Consider the following 13103-nt stretch of genomic DNA (forward strand, 5'->3'; position numbering starts at 1 on the left):
TGCTGCTGGATTCTAGAACGGAACACATATCTCTCGTACGTCTCGTTCTTTTTGGGAGAGCAATGGGCATCAAATTTCCCGAGCACTTTATCCAGCTTCTCGTTATCATCTTCTTCCTCAAACACGAACGTGTTATACACTTCTATGGCTTGTGGGCCTGCTATTGTTAGTAAGAGTGCTACTTTCCTGGTGTCCGGCTTCGTTTCCAATCCCAACGCTGTAATGTAGAGTAGAAACTGTTGTTTAAAAGTGCGCCAATTGCTGTCGACATTCCCCGTCAGTTGCAGACTCGTCGGTGGCTTCACTGAATCCATGTCGCATTTCACAGTTGTATCTTGCACTGTTTTACTCCTGGTACCATGTGTTGTTCGTGTCGTTCAATGAGAAACAGTTCAATGAGAATCTTTTTATAACTTTTATTCACGTGCTCTGGTTACATCAACTCCATCTACCTAGTACCTATTAGTTCCTGTCCTGTCACTACCACTACATCATCTCCGGTCCTGTCCTATAACAAGGACCTCTACTGACACCTAGTGGTAGGAGTATCCAATCGTCACAGAGTCGTGTGATGTGATCGATATTGAACAGACAGCGCTGTTATGCAGGTATGTGAACTCTGATGGGCCGCAAGAAGAAATGATCGAATTAATACCACTGAAAGGCCAAACACGGGGGGAGGACATATGTGAGGCTGTGCTGAAGTGTTTAAATGACAATGGAATAAACACCAACCACCTGATTTCAGTGGCTACAGATGGGGCGCCCAGTATGAGAGGATCACAAAAGGGGTTTGTGACTTTACTACAGAAAGCGTTGGGTCGAAATCTGCTTGCATTTCACTGCATCTTGCACCAAGAAGCACTGTGTGCACAAACATTCCCGCCGGAGTGTATGGAGGTGATGAAACTTGTCATCGAGATGGTGAACAAGGTAATTGAGATGCCTCAGGAAGGAACACAGCAAGCAGGAGATACTGGTGACCTTCTACCGCGGCGCAGTGGAGAGCATCCTCACCTACGGCATCTGTAACTGGTTCTCCAGCTGCACAACAGCGGAGAGAAATGCGCTACAGAGAGTCGTGAGAACAGCACAGAAGATCACCGGCGCCCCCCTCCCCTCTCTGGAAGAGCTGTACAACACACGCTGTCTCAGGAAGGCCTCCAAGATCTCCAGGGACCCGACCCACCCTGGGCACGTACACTTTACCAGGCTGCCCTCGAAAAGGCGATTCAGGACCCTTGCCGCTAAGACAAACAGACTGAAGAACAGCTTCTACCACAGGGCCGTCCAGGCCCTGAACACAGCAAAGACCTAAGTTCTGGGCCCTGGACAGTCTGGACGGATTGATGGCAGCTGCTGGACTGAAAAGATCAGGTGTAGTGCTGAGGCACAAACATGTACATTTCAAGCCTGCAAACTGTGACACTTTAAATAACGTGAAACAATACTATTGTGCAATATGACAACCCTAGTCGTCTATCTGTACAGTATAGTACAGTGGATTGTGTACATAGCCTTTATTTATGTAAACCAGCTCCTTCCCTTCTTGTGATTTTTTTAAAAGTTTTTTTTTTTTCCCCTTTCCTAACACCAGGGGAGCCACCCCTCCTACATTTCGTTGTTTGGTACCTGTACTGTAGCAATGACAATAAAGTCCATTCATTCATTCAATTGCAAAAGCATTAAACCACCGTCAGTTCCGTGCATTTCTAGATGAAGTTGACAGCGAATATTCCGATCTCCTGCTACACAACAAAGTCCGATGGCTGTCCAGGGGTGAGGTTTTGCGTCGCTTTGTTGCTTGTTTAGAACACATGAAAACATTCCTGAAAAGCAAAGACCTGAACTACCCGCAACTGGAAGATACCGAGTGGCTGGAAAAACTGCACTTTATGGTGGATATGACAAGTCACCTAAACATGCTGAATAAAAGTCTCCAGGGGCGGGGAAACACTGCACTGCAAATGCTGCAAGCTGTTTTGTCATTCGAGCGCAAGCTGACTGTATTCGCCAGAGATGTACAGCGAGGCACGCTCTCTCACTTCCCCTCCCTGAGAGAGTTCAAAGAAGCCCATCACGATCACACACTCAACGGTGATTATTTATAAGGTGCGATCGTTGATATGCAAACTGCATTTGGGAGCAGATTTAGCGAGTTCCGAAAGGAAAAAATTTCACTATCTTTCCCTGTCACACCCCTGGAGATTGACAGGGAAATTGAACACATTCCCAGGAGTAAATCAAGCTGACCTTGAAATGGAAATGGCCGATATAGCTGACAAAAATGTATGGGTGTCCAAGTTCAAAAGTCTGACAGCCGAGCTTGAAGACGTCACTCGCCAGAAAGCCCAGCTTGCCCAAAGCCACAAATGGAGCGAAATTGAAAGCCTCCCAAAACCCGAGAAACTTGTGTTTGAAACATGGAATGCTCTTCCTGACAGTTATAGGAACATGAAGAAATGTGCATTTGGAGTATTATCCATATTTGGATCAACATACCTGTGCGAGCAGATATTCTCAAACATGAACTACATCAAATCCAAATACCGCACCCGCCTCACAGATGAGAGCTTGCAGTCCTGTGTGAAGATTAAAGTTACATCTTACATGCCCGATGTTGAGAAGCTGTCCAGTGATGTCCGAAAACAGAAGTCACATTAAAGAACACAATCCTGTCATAGGCACATATTTAGTAACAAATTGCCTGTTTTTATAAAGTGATTTCATATTTTTGTCAATATATATTTGGAATGACACATAGGGATATTATTGTGTTTTGTTGCTCAGGTCCGAGGATGGCTGCGTTGTGTTGTGCGTGTCAAAAGAGAAGAGGATGCTGCTGTGTTTTACCCTTGACTAGCAGTTCTGTTCAGTTCACTTCACTTCAGTTCTAGCACTGACTTACTTGGCATTGGCGGAAAACTAAAGAGAAGAGGATAATGTAGAGAAATTTAACTTAAACTGTATTATTTAAATGTAATATACTTGCTGATGTTTTATTTTTTATAATTGCAGGCTGCGTTTTAACTGCAGGCTGCGTTTTATTGCACTGTTTGCCCAGATAAGGGGGAAAAGAGAAGAGGATTGTATTGTATTCGACTTATATGTTGTATTCGTATTGTATTATTGAGGGTTGAAGAGGACTGCATTTTATTCCATGGGGAGGTCTGAAATTACAGGAGGCCTATTATGCACGTTCCATTTTATTTATTTATTTTTATCCTCAAAATAAAAATGACATCAAAAATTTGATTTCTTTATTGTATTTCTATAATTTCATCAATGCAACGAAACATAATACATTAATATTGTAATGGAAGTTAAACTTAAAGCACCGTCGTACAGCAGAGTAGTCACGTGGTGCGTCATTCTCTCCAGGATGCGCTGCAGCGAAAATAAACATTTAATCATGAATGCTCATTATGTATTTGTAGCCTACCTAGTCATTTAGTAGGCTAATATAGCTAATATAGACACTTACAGCATGTGTTGCCTTCATTATAAGGCTTATATAAGGCTTTTATTTTTTTGCGAGTCCAGACAGATTTGTTTTTAGTTTTTTTGGTCCAATATGGCTCTTTCAACATTTTGGGTTGCCGACCCCTGGTCTAGGGGTATGATTCTCGCTTAGGGTGCGAGAGGTCCCGGGTTTAAATCCCGGAAGAGCCCAGTGACTAAACCTTTCACCAGCTGGGACCACCAAATGGAAGTACTTTGGCTCAATGCTTCAACAGATCTTGCCTCGGGTCACTGCAATATTCCATGTTCAAAAACTGCTTTGACACGTCCTGGCTTTAAAGATCCGGTGGGAAGCGCTACTGGTTCAAAGTGAGCGCATGACGAGGTGACCGAGTGGTTAAGGCGATGGACTGCTAATCCATTGTGCTCTGCATGCGTGGGTTCGAATCCCATCCTCGTCGCACAGCCTTACTGTTTTTTCCGCTTGACAGCCCCGTTGGAACACCTTGTCAACAGAGGAGGTGGTGGAGAAACAATGCAAAGCATCCGAAACGTCTTTTGTAGAGCACATTCAAATGGGACGTCATCGAATAGCTTCTTTGAGTGCGGAAACTGCTTCAATATGGAAGGCACAGGCGTTGTTGGAAGCCACGCTATCAACGAGCCTGCGGTGTCAGGCCAACACTTTTGGAACTGCAGGCATGGGCCCCTTGGGAAAAGGTTCGCTTACTTGCATTGGCCGGGAATCGAACCCGGGTCAACTGCTTGGAAGGCAGCTATGCTCACCACTATACCACCAAAGCATTCAAGACATGAGGATGGACCGCAACAATGATATATCACGGCTTAATAAAAGTCCCTTCTTTAGGCCTTTCAGGCGGACACTTCTCCCAACCTGAGGCTCCGTTGCGGGGGAGGGGAACGCTATCTTCAGACGGCTCGTTGGTCTAGGGCGGGGGTCGGCAACCTGCGGCTCTAGAGCCACATGCGGCTCTTTAGCGCCGCCCTAGTGGCTCCCTGGAGCTTTTTTAAAAATGTATGAAAATGGAAAAAGTAAAAAAAAAAAAAAAAAAAGATTTTGTTTTAATATGGTTTCTGTAGGAGGACAAACATGACACAAACATTCTTAACCTTTTTTGTGTTAACAGACTCCTGACACCTATACTGCAGCCAGCCACCAGGGGGCGATCAATAGTAAACTCAAGATTTTTTTTGTTTTTTGTGGAGAATAACACGACAATAGCCTACGACAGACGTTTCTTTCAGCGGTGCCAGGCAGGTGGCTGTTGCAAATGGGAAACAAAAAGAGTAACCTACAAACCGGCGGGTGTGTGATGGGCCATGGATCCCAAAGGGAAAAAGAGAAAGATCGCTGAGGAGAACAGAGGATTCAACAGTTCTTGGACCGAATCATTTGCTTTCATTGCCAATGCGGAAGGATTGCCTGTATGTTTGCTCTGTAATGAGAAGTTGTCAAATAACAAAAAAAGTAATTTGGAAAGACATTTCCAGGGAAGGCCTGCTACATTTGCAGCCGAGTACCCAGTTGGGAGTCAGAGAAAAAGTGCGATTGCATTACTTCTGGAGAAATTAGAGGAGCGCAAAGATCGATTTAAGAAGTGGATTGCATCTCCAAACTCCACTACTGCTGCTAGTTTTGTTGCAACCCGGGAGATAATAAAGCGTGGAAAACCGTTCACAGATGGTGACTACATGAAGGATTAATTCATTAAAATATCAGAGCACCTATTTTCAGACTTCAAAAACAAAACCGAGATAATACAGAAAATTAAAGACATGCCTCTCTCCGCAAAGACAGTGAAGGAAAGGGCCATTCAAATGGCAGGCAACATCACCAATCAGCAAATCAAGGACATTAATTCAGCTCCAGCATACTCAATTGCCTGTGATGAGTCGTGTGATGTGATCGATATTGAACAGACAGCGCTGTTATGCAGGTATGTGAACTCTGATGGGCCGCAAGAAGAAATGATCGAATTAATACCACTGAAAGGCCAAACACGGGGGGAGGACATATGTGAGGCTGTGCTGAAGTGTTTAAATGACAATGGAATAAACACCAACCACCTGATTTCAGTGGCTACAGATGGGGCGCCCAGTATGAGAGGATCACAAAAGGGGTTTGTGACTTTACTACAGAAAGCGTTGGGTCGAAATCTGCTTGCATTTCACTGCATCTTGCACCAAGAAGCACTGTGTGCACAAACATTCCCGCCGGAGTGTATGGAGGTGATGAAACTTGTCATCGAGATGGTGAACAAGGTAATTGAGATGCCTCAGGAAGGAACACAGCAAGCAGGAGATACTGGTGACCTTTTACCGCGGCGCAGTGGAGAGCATCCTCACCTACGGCATCTGTAACTGGTTCTCCAGCTGCACAACAGCGGAGAGAAATGCGCTACAGAGAGTCGTGAGAACAGCACAGAAGATCACCGGCGCCCCCCTCCCCTCTCTGGAAGAGCTGTACAACACACGCTGTCTCAGGAAGGCCTCCAAGATCTCCAGGGACCCGACCCACCCTGGGCACGTACACTTTACCAGGCTGCCCTCGAAAAGGCGATTCAGGACCCTTGCCGCTAAGACAAACAGACTGAAGAACAGCTTCTACCACAGGGCCGTCCAGGCCCTGAACACAGCAAAGACCTAAGTTCTGGGCCCTGGACAGTCTGGACGGATTGATGGCAGCTGCTGGACTGAAAAAATCAGGTGTAGTGCTGAGGCACAAACATGTACATTTCAAGCCTGCAAACTGTGACACTTTAAATAACGTGAAACAATACTATTGTGCAATATGACAACCCTAGTCGTCTATCTGTACAGTATAGTACAGTGGATTGTGTACATAGCCTTTATTTATGTAAACCAGCTCCTTCCCTTCTTGTGATTTTTTTAAATTTTTTTTTTTTTTTTCCTTTCCTAACACCAGGGGAGCCACCCCTCCTACATTTCGTTGTTTGGTACCTGTACTGTAGCAATGACAATAAAGTCCATTCATTCATTCAATTGCAAAAGCATTAAACCACCGTCAGTTCCGTGCATTTCTAGATGAAGTTGACAGCGAATATTCCGATCTCCTGCTACACAACAAAGTCCGATGGCTGTCCAGGGGTGAGGTTTTGCGTCGCTTTGTTGCTTGTTTAGAACACATGAAAACATTCCTGAAAAGCAAAGACCTGAACTACCCGCAACTGGAAGATACCGAGTGGCTGGAAAAACTGCACTTTATGGTGGATATGACAAGTCACCTAAACATGCTGAATAAAAGTCTCCAGGGGCGGGGAAACACTGCACTGCAAATGCTGGAAGCTGTTTTGTCATTCGAGCGCAAGCTGACTGTATTCGCCAGAGATGTACAGCGAGGCACGCTCTCTCACTTCCCCTCCCTGAGAGAGTTCAAAGAAGCCCATCACGATCACACACTCAACGGTGATTATTTATAAGGTGCGATCGTTGATATGCAAACTGCATTTGGGAGCAGATTTAGCGAGTTCCGAAAGGAAAAAATGTCACTATCTTTCCCTGTCACACCCCTGGAGATTGACAGGGAAATTGAACACATTCCCAGGAGTAAATCAAGCTGACCTTGAAATGGAAATGGCCGATATAGCTGACAAAAATGTATGGGTGTCCAAGTTCAAAAGTCTGACAGCCGAGCTTGAAGACGTCACTCGCCAGAAAGCCCAGCTTGCCCAAAGCCACAAATGGAGCGAAATTGAAAGCCTCCCAAAACCCGAGAAACTTGTGTTTGAAACATGGAATGCTCTTCCTGACAGTTATAGGAACATGAAGAAATGTGCATTTGGAGTATTATCCATATTTGGATCAACATACCTGTGCGAGCAGATATTCTCAAACATGAACTACATCAAATCCAAATACCGCACCCGCCTCACAGATGAGAGCTTGCAGTCCTGCGTGAAGATTAAAGTTACATCTTACATGCCCGATGTTGAGAAGCTGTCCAGTGATGTCCGAAAACAGAAGTCACATTAAAGAACACAATCCTGTCATAGGCACATATTTAGTAACAAATTGCCTGTTTTTATAAAGTGATTTCATATTTTTGTCAATATATATTTGGAATGACACATAGGGATATTATTGTGTTTTGTTGCTCAGGTCCGAGGATGGCTGCGTTGTGTTGTGCGTGTCAAAAGAGAAGAGGATGCTGCTGTGTTTTACCCTTGACTAGCAGTTCTGTTCAGTTCACTTCACTTCAGTTCTAGCACTGACTTACTTGGCATTGGCGGAAAACTAAAGAGAAGAGGATAATGTAGAGAAATTGAACTTAAACTGTATTATTTAAATGTAATATACTTGCTGCTGTTTTATTTTTTATAATTGCAGGCTGCGTTTTAACTGCAGGCTGCGTTTTATTGCACTGTTTGCCCAGATAAGGGGGAAAAGAGAAGAGGATTGTATTGTATTCGACTTATATGTTGTATTCGTATTGTATTATTGAGGGTTGAAGAGGACTGCATTTTATTCCATGGGGAGGTCTGAAATTACAGGAGGCCTATTATGCACGTTCCATTTATTTTATTTTTTTTTATCCTCAAAATAAAAATGACATCAAAAATTTGATTTCTTTATTGTATTTCTATAATTTCATCAATGCAACGAAACATAATACATTAATATTGTAATGGAAGTTAAACTTAAAGCACCGTCGTACAGCAGAGTAGTCACGTGGTGCGTCATTCTCTCCAGGATGCGCTGCAGCGAAAATAAACATTTAATCATGAATGCTCATTATGTATTTGTAGCCTACCTAGTCATTTAGTAGGCTAATATAGCTAATATAGACACTTACAGCATGTGTTGCCTTCATTATAAGGCTTATATAAGGCTTTTATTTTTTTGCGAGTCCAGACAGATTTGTTTTTAGTTTTTTTGGTCCAATATGGCTCTTTCAACATTTTGGGTTGCCGACCCCTGGTCTAGGGGTATGATTCTCGCTTAGGGTGCGAGAGGTCCCGGGTTTAAATCCCGGAAGAGCCCAGTGACTAAACCTTTCACCAGCTGGGACCACCAAATGGAAGTACTTTGGCTCAATGCTTCAACAGATCTTGCCTCGGGTCACTGCAATATTCCATGTTCAAAAACTGCTTTGACACGTCCTGGCTTTAAAGATCCGGTGGGAAGCGCTACTGGTTCAAAGTGAGCGCATGACGAGGTGACCGAGTGGTTAAGGCGATGGACTGCTAATCCATTGTGCTCTGCATGCGTGGGTTCGAATCCCATCCTCGTCGCACAGCCTTACTGTTTTTTCCGCTTGACAGCCCCGTTGGAACACCTTGTCAACAGAGGAGGTGGTGGAGAAACAATGCAAAGCATCCGAAACGTCTTTTGTAGAGCACATTCAAATGGGACGTCATCGAATAGCTTCTTTGAGTGCGGAAACTGCTTCAATATGGAAGGCACAGGCGTTGTTGGAAGCCACGCTATCAACGAGCCTGCGGTGTCAGGCCAACACTTTTGGAACTGCAGGCATGGGCCCCTTGGGAAAAGGTTCGCTTACTTGCATTGGCCGGGAATCGAACCCGGGTCAACTGCTTGGAAGGCAGCTATGCTCACCACTATACCACCAAAGCATTCATGACATGAGGATGGACCGCAAAAATGATATATCACGGCTTAATAAAAGTCCCTTCTTTAGGCCTTTCAGGCGGACACTTCTCCCAACCTGAGGCTCCGTTGCGGGGGAGGGGAACGCTATCTTCAGTCGGCTCGTTGGTCTAGGGATATGATTCTCGCTTCGGGTGCGAGGGGTCCCGGGTTCAAATCCGGGACGAGCCCTTTGACTAAACCTTTCACCAGCTGGGACCACCAAATGGAAGTGCTTTGGCTCAATGCTTCAACAGATCTTGCCTCGGGTCACTGCAAAAATCCATGTTCAAAAACTGCTTTGACACATCCTGGCTTTAAAGATCCGGTGGAAAGCGCTACTGGTTCAAAGTGTGCGCATGACGAGGTGGCCGAGTGGTTAAGGCGATGGACTGCTAATCCATTGTGCTCTGCACGCGTGGGTTCGAATCCCATTCTCGTCGCAAGGCGTTACTGCCTTTTTCCGCTTGACAGCCCCGTTGGAACACCTTGTCAACAGAGGAGGTGCTGGTGAAGAAACAATGCAAAGCATCCGGAACGTCTTTCGTAGAGCACATTCAAATGGGACGTCATCGAATAGCTTCTTTGAGTGTGGAAGCTGCTTCAATATGGAAGGCACAGGCGTTGTTGGAAGCCATGCTATCAACGAGCCTGCAGTGTCAGGCCAGCACTTTTGGAACTGCAGGCATGGGCCCCTTGGGAAAAGGTTCGATTACTTGCATTGGCCGGGAATCAAACCCGGGTCAACTGCTTGGAAGGCAGCTATGCTCACCACTATACCACCAAAGCACTCACGACATGAAGATGGACCGCAACAATGATATATCACGGCTTAATAAAAGTCCCTTCTTTAGGCCTTTCAGGCGGACACTTCTCCCAACCTGAGGCTCTGTTGCGGGGGAGGGGAACGCTATCTTCAGTCGGCTCGTTGGTCTAGGGGTATGATTCTTGCTTAGGGTGCGAGAGGTCCCGGGTTCAAATCCCGGACGAGCCCATTGACTAAACCTTTCACCAGCTTGGACCACCAAATGGAAGTGCTTTGGCTCAATGCTTCAACAGATCTTGCCTCGGGTCACTGCAAAAATCCATGTTCAAAAACTGCTTTGACACGTCCTGGCTTTAAAGATCCGGTGGAAAGCGCTACTGGTTCAAAGTGTGCGCATGAAGAGGTGGCCGAGTGGTTAAGGCGATGGACTGCTAATCCATTGTGCTCTGCACGCGTGGGTTCGAATCCCATCCTCGTCGCAAGGCCTTACTGCCTTTTTCCGCTTGACAGCCCCGTTGGAACACCTTGTCAACAGAGGAGGTGGTGGTGAAGAAACAATGCAAAGCATCCGGAACGTCTTTCGTAGAGCACATTCAAATGGGACATCATCGAGTAGCTTCTTTGAGTGAGGAAACTAATTCAATATGGAAGGCACAGGCGTTGTTGGAAGCCACGCTATCAACGAGCCTGCAGTGTCAGGCCAGCACTTTTGGAATTGCAGGCATGGGCCCCTTGGGAAAAGGTTCGCTTACTTGCATTGGTCGGGAATCCAACCCGGGTCAACTGCTTGGAAGGCAGCTATGCTCACCACTATACCACCAATGGATTCATGACATGAGGATGGACCGCAACAATGATATATCACGGCTTAATAAAAGTCCCTTCTTTAGGCCTTTCAGGGCGGACACTTCTCCCAACCTGAGGCTCTGTTGCGGGGGAGGGGAACGCTTTCTTCAGAAGGCTCGTTTGTCTAGGGCTATGATTCTCGCTTAGGGTGTGAGAGGTCCCGGGTTCAAATCCCGGAGGAGCCCTTTAACTAAACCTTTCACCATTTGGGACCACCAAATGGAAGTGCTTTGGCTCAATGCTTCAACAGATCTTGCCTCGGGTCGCTGCAAAATTCCATGTTCAAAAACTGCTTTGACACGTCCTGGCTTTAAAGATCCGGTGGAAAGCGCTACTGGTTCAAAGTGAGCGCATGACGAGGTGGCCGAGTGGTTAAGGCGATGGACTGCTAATTTATTGTGCTCTGCACGCGTGGGTTCGAATCCCATCCTCGTCGCACAGCGTTACTGCTTTTTCCGCTTGACAGCCCCGTTGGAACACTGTGTCAACAGAGGATTTGGTGGTGGAGAAACAATGCAAAGCATCCGGAACGTCTTTCGTAGAGCACATTCAAATGGGACGTCATCGAATAGCTTCTTTGAGTGAGGAAACTGCCTCAATATGGAAGGCACAGGCGTTGTTGGAAGCCACGCTATCAACGAGCCGGCTGGCTTTAAGGCCATGGACCAGAATTCTCTTGCCCAAATTCAGCAGACATCGAAGCATCGGGACATCAGTGGGAAATTGAAAATGAAACAATTGGAAACAACCCAGGTGAACTATGTCAACAACCAATACATTTCAATATCCAATCTTCAAGGCCAAGTTCAGCAGACATCTAAGCATTGGTGGTTCACTGGTAGAATTCTCGCCTGCCACGCGGGTGGCCCGGTTTCGATTCCCGGCCAATGCATGAACCCACCATTAGGACAATTCAAAGAACAGATATCAACTAAGTAAACATCTATTATTCAAGGTCAATTTCAGCAAACATCTGAGCATTGGTTGTTCAGTGGTAGAATTCTCGCCTGCCACGCGGCAAGCCCGGGTTCGATTCCTGGCCAATGCATGAACACTTCTTTAGGAAAACAGATATCAACTCAGTAAACATCTATTCTTCAACGTCAAATTCGTTGCACACATGTAACCCCTGCCTTATGGGCGGGGCCTGAGTTCTATTTTAAATAAGTGGCGGTATTACCTGTAATAATAAACTATTCAAATTATGACGATCGGTGCCTCCATTAACTATGTGGAAGTATTTTAAATAGGACTTCCTTTTTAATCCTTTTAATGTATTTATGTTTTAAGATATCATATGAATTGCCTATTACCTGTTTATGACACAACACAGTGGCTTTAAATGCAAATACCAAAGGGTATATATTTATTTACTAAATGGTAAATTTAAAGTGTTGGTAGTCAATTATAATGTTATACAAAGTCAATAGACAATATTCACAATACAATGTCAACAGACAATATCACAATAAAAAAAAGATAAATTTGTTAAACTAGCAGCACATGTGTTAATGTATCCTCTTGCAGATTTATTTAATTTGTCAATTTCTACCTGCTCAATTCCCTCAATGTGGAAATGTGCCCGTGTTACCCCTATTTTCAAGAACGGAAATGTAACTGACATGAATAATTATCGCCCAATTTCAATTATTTGTTTCACTGCAAAAGTTTTTGAGAAACTGATTTACAATCAACTGTCTCACTACCTTAATTTATTTGATATTCTTTCACCATTTCAATCTGGGTTTAGACCCAACTTCTCAACTACTTCTGCTCTCCTCAAGTTTACTAGTGATGTTTTCTCATCCTGTGACAAAGACCAACTGACTGGTGCCATCTTCATCGATCTATCTAAAGCTTTTGATTTGATTGATCATTATCTTCTTCTTGATAAGTTGTACTCCATTGGTTTTTCTCAGAAGGCTCTTTTTTGGTTTAATGCATATTTGCATAATCGCCGTCAATATGTTTCTTTACAGGGTTCTCAGTCAGATTACTTAATTGTGGACAAGGGTATTCCTCAGGGTTCTACTCTGGGACCACTCCTCTTTTCTATATTTATTAATGATCTCCCTAAGTCTTGTTCTAACTCTGATATTCATCTTTATGCAGACGATACGGTTATCTATACTTCTCACAGAGATCTAACACAAATTCAAAGCTCCTTGCAATCAGATGTTGCATCTGTTCAGAACTGGTTCTTTAATAATAACCTTGTTCTGAATATGAACAAATCCTGTTGTATGGTGTTTGGTGCACATTATCGGCGTCCCCACCTCTTAGATTTAAATATTGTTTATGATGATGGTTCACCCCTAGAAAATGCTAAATTATTTAAATATCTTGGTCTCTGGGTTGACCCTGAACTCTGTTTCAAGCCACACATTGATAATCTTGTTAA

This window comes from Nansenia antarctica, assembly GCF_963989245.1.
Source record: "Nansenia antarctica genome assembly, chromosome: 7".
Taxonomy (NCBI): domain Eukaryota; kingdom Metazoa; phylum Chordata; class Actinopteri; order Argentiniformes; family Microstomatidae; genus Nansenia; species Nansenia antarctica.